General features: G+C 41.4%; 1 long non-coding RNA gene across 1 annotated transcript; it reads left to right on the top strand.

The window, feature by feature from the left end:
* Positions 1-6702: 6702 nt before the first annotated feature.
* On the top strand, positions 6703-8933 carry LOC129164797 (uncharacterized). Its single transcript, XR_008564309.2, has 3 exons — positions 6703-7017; positions 7167-7267; positions 7408-8933. It is a non-coding gene; the product is annotated as an uncharacterized lncRNA (long non-coding RNA).
* Positions 8934-12028: the final 3095 nt, after the last annotated feature.

The following is a 12028-nucleotide window of genomic DNA, read 5'->3' on the forward strand; positions in this document are numbered from 1 at the left end:
CATGACAGGAAACCTTAAACCTGTCTTTAATCTTTGAAGAGTTTGATCTCCAGCAACACCTTGCAGTCATATCTGAGCAAATATTTGCTCTACAACCAAAGTAGTGTCTGTTGCCTACAGTTTTCACTCATTTTAGGAGTGAACAAACATCAGAGGGAGTAAATGCTGTCATGAACAGATCACCAGTGATGTATATTAGTCTTGTTGGTGTTATGACTGGAGCTCTTGAGATGGATGCCCAAACTATAAATGTGGTGACTGGCAGTCAAACATTTGTGCTAGATAAGGAAGCCCTTGAAGCTATGAATCCAGCTGTGACTTATTTGTCTTTTATCAGGAAGCTCTCACACTTTGCAGGGCAGAAGTCAAATTTACAAGTGTTGTCAAACAATGTGGGGTTTGCTCTACATCTAACATATCTCGGAGTAATTTTTGCCATTTTATGGATCTTGTTGGAGTTATTTGTGTTATTTAGTGTATCTTGTTGGAGTTATTTTTGTTGTTTAACAGATCTTGTTGGAGCTATTTTTGTAATTTAACTGATCTTGTTGGAGTTATTTTTGTAATTTAACTGATCTTGTTGGAGTTATTTTTGTAATTTAACTGATCTTGTTGGAGTTATTTTTGTTGTTTAACAGATCTTGTTGGAGCTATTTTTGTAATTTAACTGATCTTGTTGGAGTTATTTTTGTTGTTTAACAGATCTTGTTGGAGTTATTTTTGTTGTTTAACAGATCTTGTTGGAGTTATTTTTGTTGTATGAACAGATCTTGTTGGAGCTATTTTTATAATTTAACAGATCTTGTTGGAGTTATTTTTGTAATTTAACTGATCTTGTTGGAGTTATTTTGTTGTTTAACAGATCTTGTTGGAGTTATTTTGTTGTTTAACAGATTTTGTTGGAGTTATTTTTGTTGTTTAACAGATCTTGTTGGAGCTATTTTTATAATTTAACTGATCTTGTTGGAGTTATTTTTGTAATTTAACTGATCTTGTTGGAGTTATTTTTGTTGTTTAACAGATTTTGTTGGAGTTATTTTTGTTGTTTAACAGATTTTGTTGGAGTTATTTTTGTTGTTTAACAGATCTTGTTGGAGTTATTTTTGTAGTTTAACAGATCTTGTTGGAGTTATTTTTGTAGTTTTATGGATCTTGTTGGAGTTATTTTTGTTGTTTAACTGATCTTGTTGGAGTTATTTTTGTAGTTTAACTGATCTTGTTGGAGTTATTTTTGTAGTTTAACTGATCTTGTTGGAGTTATTTTTGTTGTTTAACTGATCTTGTTGGAGTTATTTTTGTAGTTTTATGGATCTTGTTGGAGTTATTTTTGTAGTTTTACGGATCTTGTTGGAGTTATTTTTGTTGTTTAACAGATCTTGTTGGAGTTATTTTTGTAGTTTTATGGATCTTGTTGGAGTTATTTTTGTAGTTTTACGGATCTTGTTGGAGTTATTTTTGTAGTTTTACGGATCTTGTTGGAGTTATTTTTGTTGTTTAACTGATCTTGTTGGAGTTATTTTTGTTGTTTAACAGATCTTGTTGGAGTTATTTTTGTAGTTTAACAGATCTTGTTGGAATTATTTTTGTAGTTTTATGGATCTTGTTGGAGTTATTTTTGTTGTTTAACTGATCTTGTTGGAGTTATTTTTGTTGTTTAACTGATCTTGTTGGAGTTATTTTTGTTGTTTAACTGATCTTGTTGGAGTTATTTTTGTAGTTTTATGGATCTTGTTGGAGTTATTTTTGTTGTTTAAATGATCTTGTTGGAGTTATTTTTGTTGTTTAACAGATCTTGTTGGAGTTATTTTTGTAGTTTAACAGATCTTGTTGGAATTATTTTTGTAGTTTTATGGATCTTGTTGGAGTTATTTTTGTTGTTTAACTGATCTTGTTGGAGTTATTTTTGTTGTTTAACTGATCTTGTTGGAGTTATTTTTGTTGTTTAACTGATCTTGTTGGAGTTATTTTTGTAGTTTTATGGATCTTGTTGGAGTTATTTTTGTTGTTTAAATGATCTTGTTGAGTTATTTTTGTAGTTTTATGGATCTTGTTGGAGTTATTTTTGTTGTTTAACTGATCTTGTTGGAGTTATTTTTGTTGTTTAACAGATCTTGTTGGAGTTATTTTTGTAGTTTAACAGATCTTGTTGGAGTTATTTTTGTAGTTTTATGGATCTTGTTGGAGTTATTTTTGTAGTTTTATGGATCTTGTTGGAGTTATTTTTGTTGTTTAACTGATCTTGTTGGCGTTATTTTTGTAGTTTAACAGATCCTAATGGAGTTATTTTTGTAGTTTAATGGATCTTGGTGTAGTGCTGAGCTGTATGCTGTCGTGACTGGCGTTTGTTCTGCAGCTTTTCCTAGAGATATTTGTTTTTTCTGGAGACCTGCTGACATCAAATGTTTGGTTTTTGGTTCTAAAGTCAGTTTTCACATCTATGTTCAGCAGCAGAAGCTGCTTTAATTCCTTTTGAATGTGATGCTGAAGGTAGCCAAACATGCTTCCATCATCCAAAGTGCTGCTGTAGAACTGCAGAACGGTGTTTTTACCGATGCTCCTGCAGAGAGTATCAACTAATTCTGACATCAATTCAGATTAGAGGCAAATAAAAGGATGGATTTAACTAATTTTTGAGGTTTTACATGCTAGCTGAACTGCTGCTTTATTTGTTCCTTTGACCTTTGACCTCTACCAGACTGATGGACAGCAACAGGTGCCGTGTTTCCACACACGCTGATATGAACACTTGCTGTTTGGTCTCGTCTTTTAGTGTTTTGTTCTGTAGTTTTTATAACTGTTGTTTAGCCATCCAGATAAAAAAATGCTCATGTCAGATAACTAATCATATCTAGCTGGTTTACAGCAGCTCTTCTTGCAAATCCGCTGCATTAAATGAAAATTAAATGTAAACATCAGTGGTTTGTTTTTAGGAATTTAAAGAATAAACTTGGGTTTAGGGTTGCTCTAATTCCTCTGGGCATGCCGCGGGGACGTTCTCCTCATAGCTCTGTGTTCTCATACTGCAGCAGCTTTGCCTGGAACTGGACTTTATTTGCCTGCCAATCAATTTGTTTAACTCCATAGGCAGGGGCAGTGATTGGTGGACCCTGCACACACACTCTCTTCCTGCCCACAAAGAAGCCCATATGCCCTGTCAGCGGGGGCCAACCCAGATTTGGGGCCCACACATTTAGAGACCCAGTTATAGGAATTCAGAACTAATGAGCTGAATGAACCACCCTCAGTAAAATGAATCTCGGGGCACATCAAGTGGAACAGAAATTCACTCTTGATGCAGATCCGAATGTCCACAGAGCCCCAGCTTACACCTGAAACAAGCAAGGTCAGTAAAAGTCTTCTTCATTTTCCTACAAAGAGTCAGGGTATTTAGCAGCTTTGTATGTAAAGGAAATCATTTTATTAAATCAATAAAATAAAATAAAGAAAACAAGCAAAACAAGAGAAAAAGAAAGCATTCTGACTCATCCGTAACTAGGTCATCACCCGGTGGAAAAACGGAAGTGTCTGAACTTTCTGATTGGTCTGACTAATGTAATATATATTATGACAGTAAAGGGGGCTTGAGTCAGTTCCTCACAGAGTTAATATGTGAAGGAAATGAAAAGCCAGCTGGAGTCACATAAATAAAGTCAATCAGAAACCGATTAGATCAGTCTTCGGGATCTACTCATGTAGAGTTCTTGGTAATATTTAGTAAATGATTCTGCCTCATCCTCAGGAACCAATCGATCTTTATTTATAAAGTCCCTTTCACATGTACACAGCCACCAAAAATACGGAAGCGTAGAGCCACCGCCCACGCAAAGTAAAAAGGAGCAAAATCACCTTACAACATCTTTACTTTGTTTTTTGAACAATTTCATTATCTCATTTGTAAAATAAAATATTTATATAGTAAGAATGTGATATTATGTTGTACAAAGGTGAAAGTTATATTGCTGAAATTGTAAAGTTATGTTATGACGAGATGTCGCTGTAATTTTATTTTGCGTGGGTGGCAGCTCTACGCTTGCCTTGCAAAAAGACCAAAGGTATATTACAGTTTTTTAGACCCCTGGGACACATTGAACATATAACATGAACCTTACGGAATTACGTAATCACGTTACGTTGTTATCACGTTACGATGGTCCAGGCAAATCTTTCTGTTGGAAAGATGGACAACTTTTACAAAGAAATCCATCATTACCTCTTGAAAATACACTTTTAGCATAGAGCTGCATGTATATTAGGGCGGAACGATTAACTGCACGTGCAATTAAATTGCGATGTGACAAAAGGAGATTTTCTAATCGCAAAAGCTGCAATTTTGCAGCGGGTGGTTAGCGCAATGCTAATATACGTGGAAAAACCCATAGGAATGCTAATGCTAATATCACCGATTACATTCTTACAAATTATGAATTAGAAACATGCCAAATGATTACATTTGGAGTCTAATAGAAAGTAAAACTACCATCAATCAAATAAGTACAGACAGGTATTTTAGTAAAGCCAGAAAACTTTTAACTCCAGAGTTTTGGCTAGCAGCTATGAGCGTAACTGAACTACGCATGGACAAGACGTCAAAAACTCTAAACACAAAATACTTCAATAAACGGGACACACTTCTTTCCTGCAAATACAATTTCACAGGTGTTGCTAATACCTATGATCCTTCAAGGGATGTGCTCAAAGAGGAGTTCAACATTATGAATACGATATAGTGTTTTATTTTACAAATACCATTATAAACACAAACTTACGTCTTAAGAAACATTATTTTAATAACGAAACTGCTAAATTATTTCCAACAGTATAGATGTGTAGTGTATTTTGTCCGAGTGGGTTTGCCGTACTTTGACGTCATCGGCAGTCGAAGAACCCCGAGCAGATCCTGTACCGACACCGGCATGATAAGCCCCTGCCCTCGCCTGACCCTGACTCCTCTCCCTGCAGATGGAGGGCCCACATGGCAGTGGCCTCCTGTCTCCTGTTTTGTCTGAGCCTGCAGGAGCTTCCCATTCAGGATTGTTGTTTCCATCTACAGCTGAGGTCACATATTTTTGTTTACATCCCCCATGGAGGTCTCTGAGCTGCTTCCTTTGACTTGGGTCTCTTTTCCATTGAAGACCTAACCAGGGACAGAACGGTCTCCAGATTACGGGGAAATTCTGCAACAACGAGCAGGCATGAAGCCAGTTTTGACTTGTTTTAGATTTAGACAATAAAATGTATTGTTTAGAATTTTGTTCAGAAATAACTGAAATATTTAAAGAATTTAAATTACAGAACAGTATAAATTCTCGACCGGAAAAGGGTGGCTTGCCAACTCCGGGTCGGGGGAGAGGTCTTACCTCAAGTGGAGGAGTTTAAGTATCTCGGGGTCTTCTTCACGAGTGAGGGTAGGAGGGATCGGGAGATCGACAGGCGGATTGGTTCGGCGTCTGCAGTGATGCGGACGCTGAGCCGATCTGTCGTGGGGAAGAGGGAGCTGAGCCAGAAAGCCAGGCTCTCGATTTACCGGTCCATCTACGTCCCAATCCTCACTTATGGTCATGAGCTTTGGGTAATGACCGAAAGAACGAGATCGCGGATACAAGCGGCCGAAATGAGTTTCCTCCGTAGGGTGGCCGGGCTCAGCCTTAGAGATAGGGTGAGGAGCTCGGACATTCGGGAGGGACTCGGAGTAGAACCGCTGCTCCTCCGGATCGAAAGGAGCCAGTTGAGGTGGTTTGGGCATCTGGTCAGGATGCTTCCTGGACGCCTCCCTGGGGAGGTGTTTCGGGCATGTCCTGCTGGCAGGAGGCCCCCGGGTCGACCCAGGACACGTTGGAGAGGTTACATCTCCAATCTGGTCCGGGAACGCCTTGGGGTCCTGCCAGAGGAGCTGGTGGAGGTGGCCGGGGTGAGGACGGTCTGGAGCTCCCTAGTTGGGATGCTGCCCCCGCAACCCAGACCCGGATAAGCGGAGGAAGACGACGACGAGAACAGTATAAAAAACTGAGGGATCGGGCTTTGCGACGTGATTTGGAGAATGATGGTTTGTTTTCATATTAAAGGTCAGTTCAGAATGTTTTTCCTACTTTTGAAGGAAATGAGCTCATCTCCTGTAGTCAGAAATCCCAGCTCCACTCTGGTCCTGTTCAAAATGTCACGTCTCTCCTCCACTCCTTTGGCGTAATCCACTGAGGTAGATCAGCCAGGAAACCACAGCTGCTTCTCCATCCTTGAGGAGAAAACCAGAAAAGTTTCAGCCAACTTTTAATCCTCTTCTCTTTTCTGTCTGCCGTACAACCATGCACCCCATCACGCCGCCCCTCCCTCTGCTTTAATTTCATTTTTTCCAGTTATTACCAAATAAAAGCCCATTATGTTTCATTATCTCAAACATATTGACACAAATTGATCTGAGGGGATTTTCAGTCCCAGCGTTTTTACTTCCGAGGGCCATTTGACGCCTGAAGCTCAGCCCTTAATCTCAAAGTTGATTGTTTTCACCCAACAAAACTATTTGGAAAGAGTTTTTAATCTCCTGTAATGGAGTCTGTTTTGGTCAGACATAATCTGACGTAGTGTGATTAGGATGCATAATCCCTGCCCCCGCTCCTCTACAAAATATCCTCGACAGTGGCTGAATGTGTCACCCCTCCCCCCTCTCCTCTGGCGTAGCTTCTCCATACTGTAGGAGTCTGCCCTAGGGGCTCAACAATATGGTCCCGTTTCTAATTAATCACAACTTAAATCTCAGAAAGTCTGTGTGATGTGAGTTTCTAAACGGAATATTTATTAGTGTCTCACCAGGAGCTGACTCAGGATCAGCCGTTCGTGTCTGTGATGGTTTGCTGCAGAGAGTGGACGGTCTCTCCAGCAGGCGTTAGGGATGCACTGAGGTGGAAGTGACTGACAGCTGCACCGCTCAGGGAGCTACCGGAGACAGTAACACGACCTGAACCAAGGGGGCAGCAGAGTCAGAACCAGAACCATCTGCACCTGAATTCATCCGTTTTATTACAGGTGTTGTTTGGATTTACCTCAATAATCAAAATGCACCTAAAAAGCTGCACATTCCAGCCAAACCTTTTATTGGTGATAATGTTTTTCTGCTGGTTCTGGTTGTGTAATCTACATTCTGTCACTATGACCTCGCTCTGCTCACCTCTTAGACGTGGATCTTCATCATGAACCTAGGCTGTGGTTGTTATAATGTTCACAAGTGAAGCCTTCACCTGGGGCATCTTCTGATTCTGCGGATCTTTGATTCCAGGTAACAGTGTCTTCTGTTGGAATGTGTTTGCGTGTTGACTTGTTGTCAGTCTGTTGTCTGTTTCTTTGCCTTTGGTTGCTCTGTTGTTGTACCCTACATTCCATCCATCCATATCCATCCTTTTTCATCCACCTATCCAGAGTCGGGTCGCGGTGGCGGCAGCCTAAGTCGAGGCGCCCAGACTTCCCTCACCCCAGCCACTTGAACCAGCTTTTCCGGGGGAATCCCAAGGCGTTCCCTGGCCAGATGAGAGACACAGTCTCTCCAGCGTGTCCTGGGTCTTTCTCCTTCCGGTTGGACGTGCCTGGAAAACCTCACCAGGGAGGTGTCCAGGAGGCATCCTGTCCAGATGCCCGAGCCACCTCAACTAGCTCCTCTCGATGTGGAGGAGCAGCGGGTCTACTCCGAGCCCCTCCCGGATGACCGAGTTTCTCACCCTATCTCTAAGGGAGAGCCCAGCCACCCTGCGGAGAAAACTCATTTCGGCCGCTTGTATCCGCGATCTCGTTCTTTCGGTCCCTACCCAAATCTCACGACCATAGGTGAGGGTAGGAACGTAGATCAACGGGTAAATCAAGAGCTTCACCTTCTGGCTCAGCTGTCTCTTTCTGCACTCTACATTTTGCCCTATTATTTGTCTGTTCTGGGCCTGCTGTTGTCGGGTTTAGGGTCAGAGTTACTCCCCTCACACTTGATTTCCCACTTGAGGCTTTGAGAGTAAAAACGTATTATTTCTCACAATCCTGCCTTTGACTGACATTTGAGTCCACTTTGAGCGACTTCACGTCGTTTTTGAAATCCTTTCCAACACGGTAGACGTTTATTATCAGGGAATTTGGTAACATCTTTAAAGATGATCCTACTCCATAATTAGTATCAGATTTCAGTCCTGTGGGGGAATGTGACAAAAGAATGCTGCCTAAAATGAGCATCCTCACAAACGGATGATCGTGCTGATCTTGGTGGATGCTAGATTGTGTTGCTCCTTTAAAGCTGAAGGAGATCAGGCATGGAGGTTGGCTCTTTGGTTTCATTTAAAGCAGATTTTTCAACAAAGATGAGAAGAAAGTGGGAGAGTTGTGTATGTGATGGACCCTCGGACCTGGTAGCTGGAGGTTTCTTTGTGTGAAAAAGGCGACGTTCTTTCATTTGTTCCGTCTATTTACACTCAAGCACATCTCACATCTCATGCTAGTGTTTTTACACTTATTTTTAAAATGTTGGAAAGTCAACTAAACTGCCTGTGATTGTATAGCGCCTTCTTAGGGTTCTACAACCCCCAAGGTGCTTCACAGCACAATTAGTTACCCACCCATTCACACACTGGTGGGGATGAGCTAAGATGTAGCCACAGCTGTCCTGGGGCGCTGACAGAGGCGAGGCTGCCGAGCACTGGCGACACCGGTCCCTCGGATCACCACCAGCAGGCAAGGTGGGTTAAGTGCTTTGTCCAAGGACACAACAGCAGCATTCTCTGGTGGGGGCCGGGATCGAACCTGCAACCTTATGATTGCAGGACAATCCGCTCTACCTCCTGAGCCACTGCCGCCCCTGACAGAATCTTTAGACTATTTCTTGCCTACGTATTGTTTTTGCTCAGTGTGCAGCATTTTATTTCTGTTTGTTTATTTTTTGCCCCTGCAGGACAATAAAAGGATTTTCTATTCTTCCGTTCTATTCTGTTGTGTTTCACCCTTCTTATGGTGCTGCACAGAGCGGGGGGTTTCAGAGAGGAGAACATTTGCTTCAGTCTGATGATACAATTATCTAGAACAAATCAACTCAATGGCATTTTGTCATCTTTTATTGTAATTTTATTCTTCTTGAACATACGTTACTGCTTGCAAGAGAATTTGGACTTTATTTACACTTGTTTTCTTCTGCCTGGTGATTTCAGGTGACGTTTTTAAATGCATTACTGTTAGATGAGCTGAGTTGTTACTCATCTGTTGTTGACGCATGTCGGCTCTCCTTCAGGATACGCGAGACGGACGCATCTAAAATTCTTCCAAGTCCAGTGTGTAATTTTTAATTGATTATTTATTTTGCAGATTAGATTAATGAATTTGTTTGTTTAGCTGTTTATTTCTGCATTCACCACACGTATGAGTTTTTCCTTTTTGTGACTGCAAAGCCGTGCTTTCTGTGAGTAACTTCATGCCTCACTTGCAAGGAACAATGGACCATCTGTGATTAACAACAAGGCCACTCTAGTTTATACTGCAGCATAAACACGCTGCTGACTTCCATTATCATGTCCAGTCTAGCCCTAGCTGTAGCCTGACTCCTTCACACCCAGGTTTTCCCAGATCTGGTGTTCTGTCACGTTAGAGACGCATATCACCTACAAGGTTCGAAGTCCCCATGGGAAAACCAAAGCAGAAGCGCAGACAGAGATGGGGATGGTTCTCATCGCCAGTTTAATCACTCGTGGTGTTTGTCTCCCTCTAGTGGTCATCAAGGAGAACTGTTGCATGTTCTGCTACCTCAGTGGAAAATGGGTCTCAGTGTACACTTGTTTTAACCCAGATAGAGTATTTACAACTATCTGAAGCGTAAACAAGCTCAAACCGCAGAGTTGAAAGTCAGTGTTAAATTCTGAAAACATGCAGTAATAATTTCTACTCTGCAGAGAGTTTACAGAGTTTTGAATTTTTATGCTCGTGATTGCCCCCTCAGGCCAAAAGCGTAACGGCAGCTTCAATAGTAGGCTCGTGCACGAGGCGCGCGTGCATGCTGTACGTGCACACTCCTTAACGAAAATAACAGCTGGGACAGTCCCGTGTGTGTGTGTGTGTGTGTGTGTGTGTGTGTGTGTGTGTGTGTGTGTGTGTGTGTGTGGCCCGGAGGACAGAGGACAGGAGAATGTGCAGCTAATTAATTAAATAATTTGGTTCTGTACCTTTCTCTTCAGCACAGCCGACAAAGGTTTAAGATGGGTCAGTCCTCCTGCATGCTCAGAACATTCCCTTCCCTTGCTTGAAAAATTGTTCCAAAATGAAAGTTGAACCCACATCTTTATTATCTGTGAATTCAATGCCGTTCGGCGAGTCTCAAATAAATATTTTGGAATCTTACTGTAAAAAAAAAACATTAATGTAAAAAAGAAACTCTAAACGAACTAAGATCACATCCACATTCAAATCCGGGTCTTCTGCATGAGAGTCCGACGTCTTACCAGATGAGCTAGAGCGCCAATGACGAATATTGTATCTGTAACTTTTATATCGTTGATGACAGCTGAAACAACGTTCAAAGAACGGTTCGGAGTGAAAATGGCTATTTTGTTGCTAATTTGCAGGAAATATCTAGAAGAAAGTTCTACAGAAAGTAGCTAAGGGTCCTCAGAAATGTAGCTAGCTTTGTCACTAGGCGTTAGGAACAGCGACAAAGTGGCACTGCCTCTCTCTCTGCTGCTAAAGCCACGGATAGCAAATGCTACGGGCGATGCCTGAGCGTGAACGCGCATGAAGCAGCCTGCTCGACCCGAGCATCTCTCTTTTTCTGTGATTTTACAGAAAAACAGGCAATCACAGTAAACATGCCAGGGCTCATTCTACAGGACCAGGGCATTGCAGGAGAATGTATGAAGAAGACATTTATTATTTCTATACATGTTTTGGCTGTCAAACTTCCATAATGCCCCTTTAATTTACCCGCCAGTTTCCAAGAGGCCTTGAAACCTTCTTGTAGTCTGAACTAACAACAAACTCCCAGAGTTTCAGAGTTGTGAGCAAGAATTCTGCACTAGAATTGGGTGAGCCATAACAAAGATGTGTTTCTTTTGCAAAATGGACCATGGTACATCAAACAGCCTTATTACAGTTTTTCTCAGTGGTTTACACACATTTTCTGGTACTTGAGACACAATGACCACAACATGTAACCAATTCTGCTAAACTACAAGCACAATTCCTGCTTTGCACTCAAATTGCAAATCTAAAACACACTTTTTTTCAAAACATTACACACAAATCTCTGCTGTTGGCACAATTTTCATGCAGAAAATATCTTGTTTTCACAAGGAACACACAGCTATTCAAATATGCACACTGACTCACCACAAGGGCAAATACCCGTCACACAGTTTAACAATCAGCAATCAGAGCTTTAGCATGAGAGGGCAACAGGTGAGCTCTTCTGTTTTGGATCAATGGATCCCACCATTGGAAACAGAGGCAGAGCCAGAGGAGTGAGAGTAAGAGGAGGAGGACGAGGAAGAGGATGAGGAAGACCAAGGACCGTAATCTCTGATGAGATCCGAGCCACTTTGGTTGATCATGTGGTCAACCATGGTCTTACAATGAGGGAGGCTGGGCAAAGAGTACAGCCAAATTTGAGCAGGTACACTGTAGCATCCATCATCCGGACCTACTGCATATCAATGCAATCAGTATTCAATGAGTATAGTAGAAGTATTGCCTGTGGACTGTTTTGTTGGACAGTAAAATGCTGTAAAGTATGTTTCCAGTATTTAGGAAATGTACACCTACTTTGTATTCACAGTATTTTACTATTTGTTTGGCAGAACTGAAAGATTACTGAAACGAGGTGGTCGGGAACGTCTTCAGTCTCCTGAACAGGAAACTGAAATCCTCAACAAGGTCCTAGAAAACAATGCCATAATATTACTGCAAATACAAAGAAAAATTATAGAAAACAACGACACGTTTCAAAACATTGATAGGGTCAGCCTATCAACACTGGATCGTGTCTTGCGCAGATATCATCTCAGGATGAAGCAGGTCTACAGGGCGCCAT

The sequence above is a fragment of the Nothobranchius furzeri genome, chromosome 11 (assembly GCF_043380555.1).
Source record: "Nothobranchius furzeri strain GRZ-AD chromosome 11, NfurGRZ-RIMD1, whole genome shotgun sequence".
Lineage (NCBI taxonomy): Eukaryota > Metazoa > Chordata > Actinopteri > Cyprinodontiformes > Nothobranchiidae > Nothobranchius > Nothobranchius furzeri.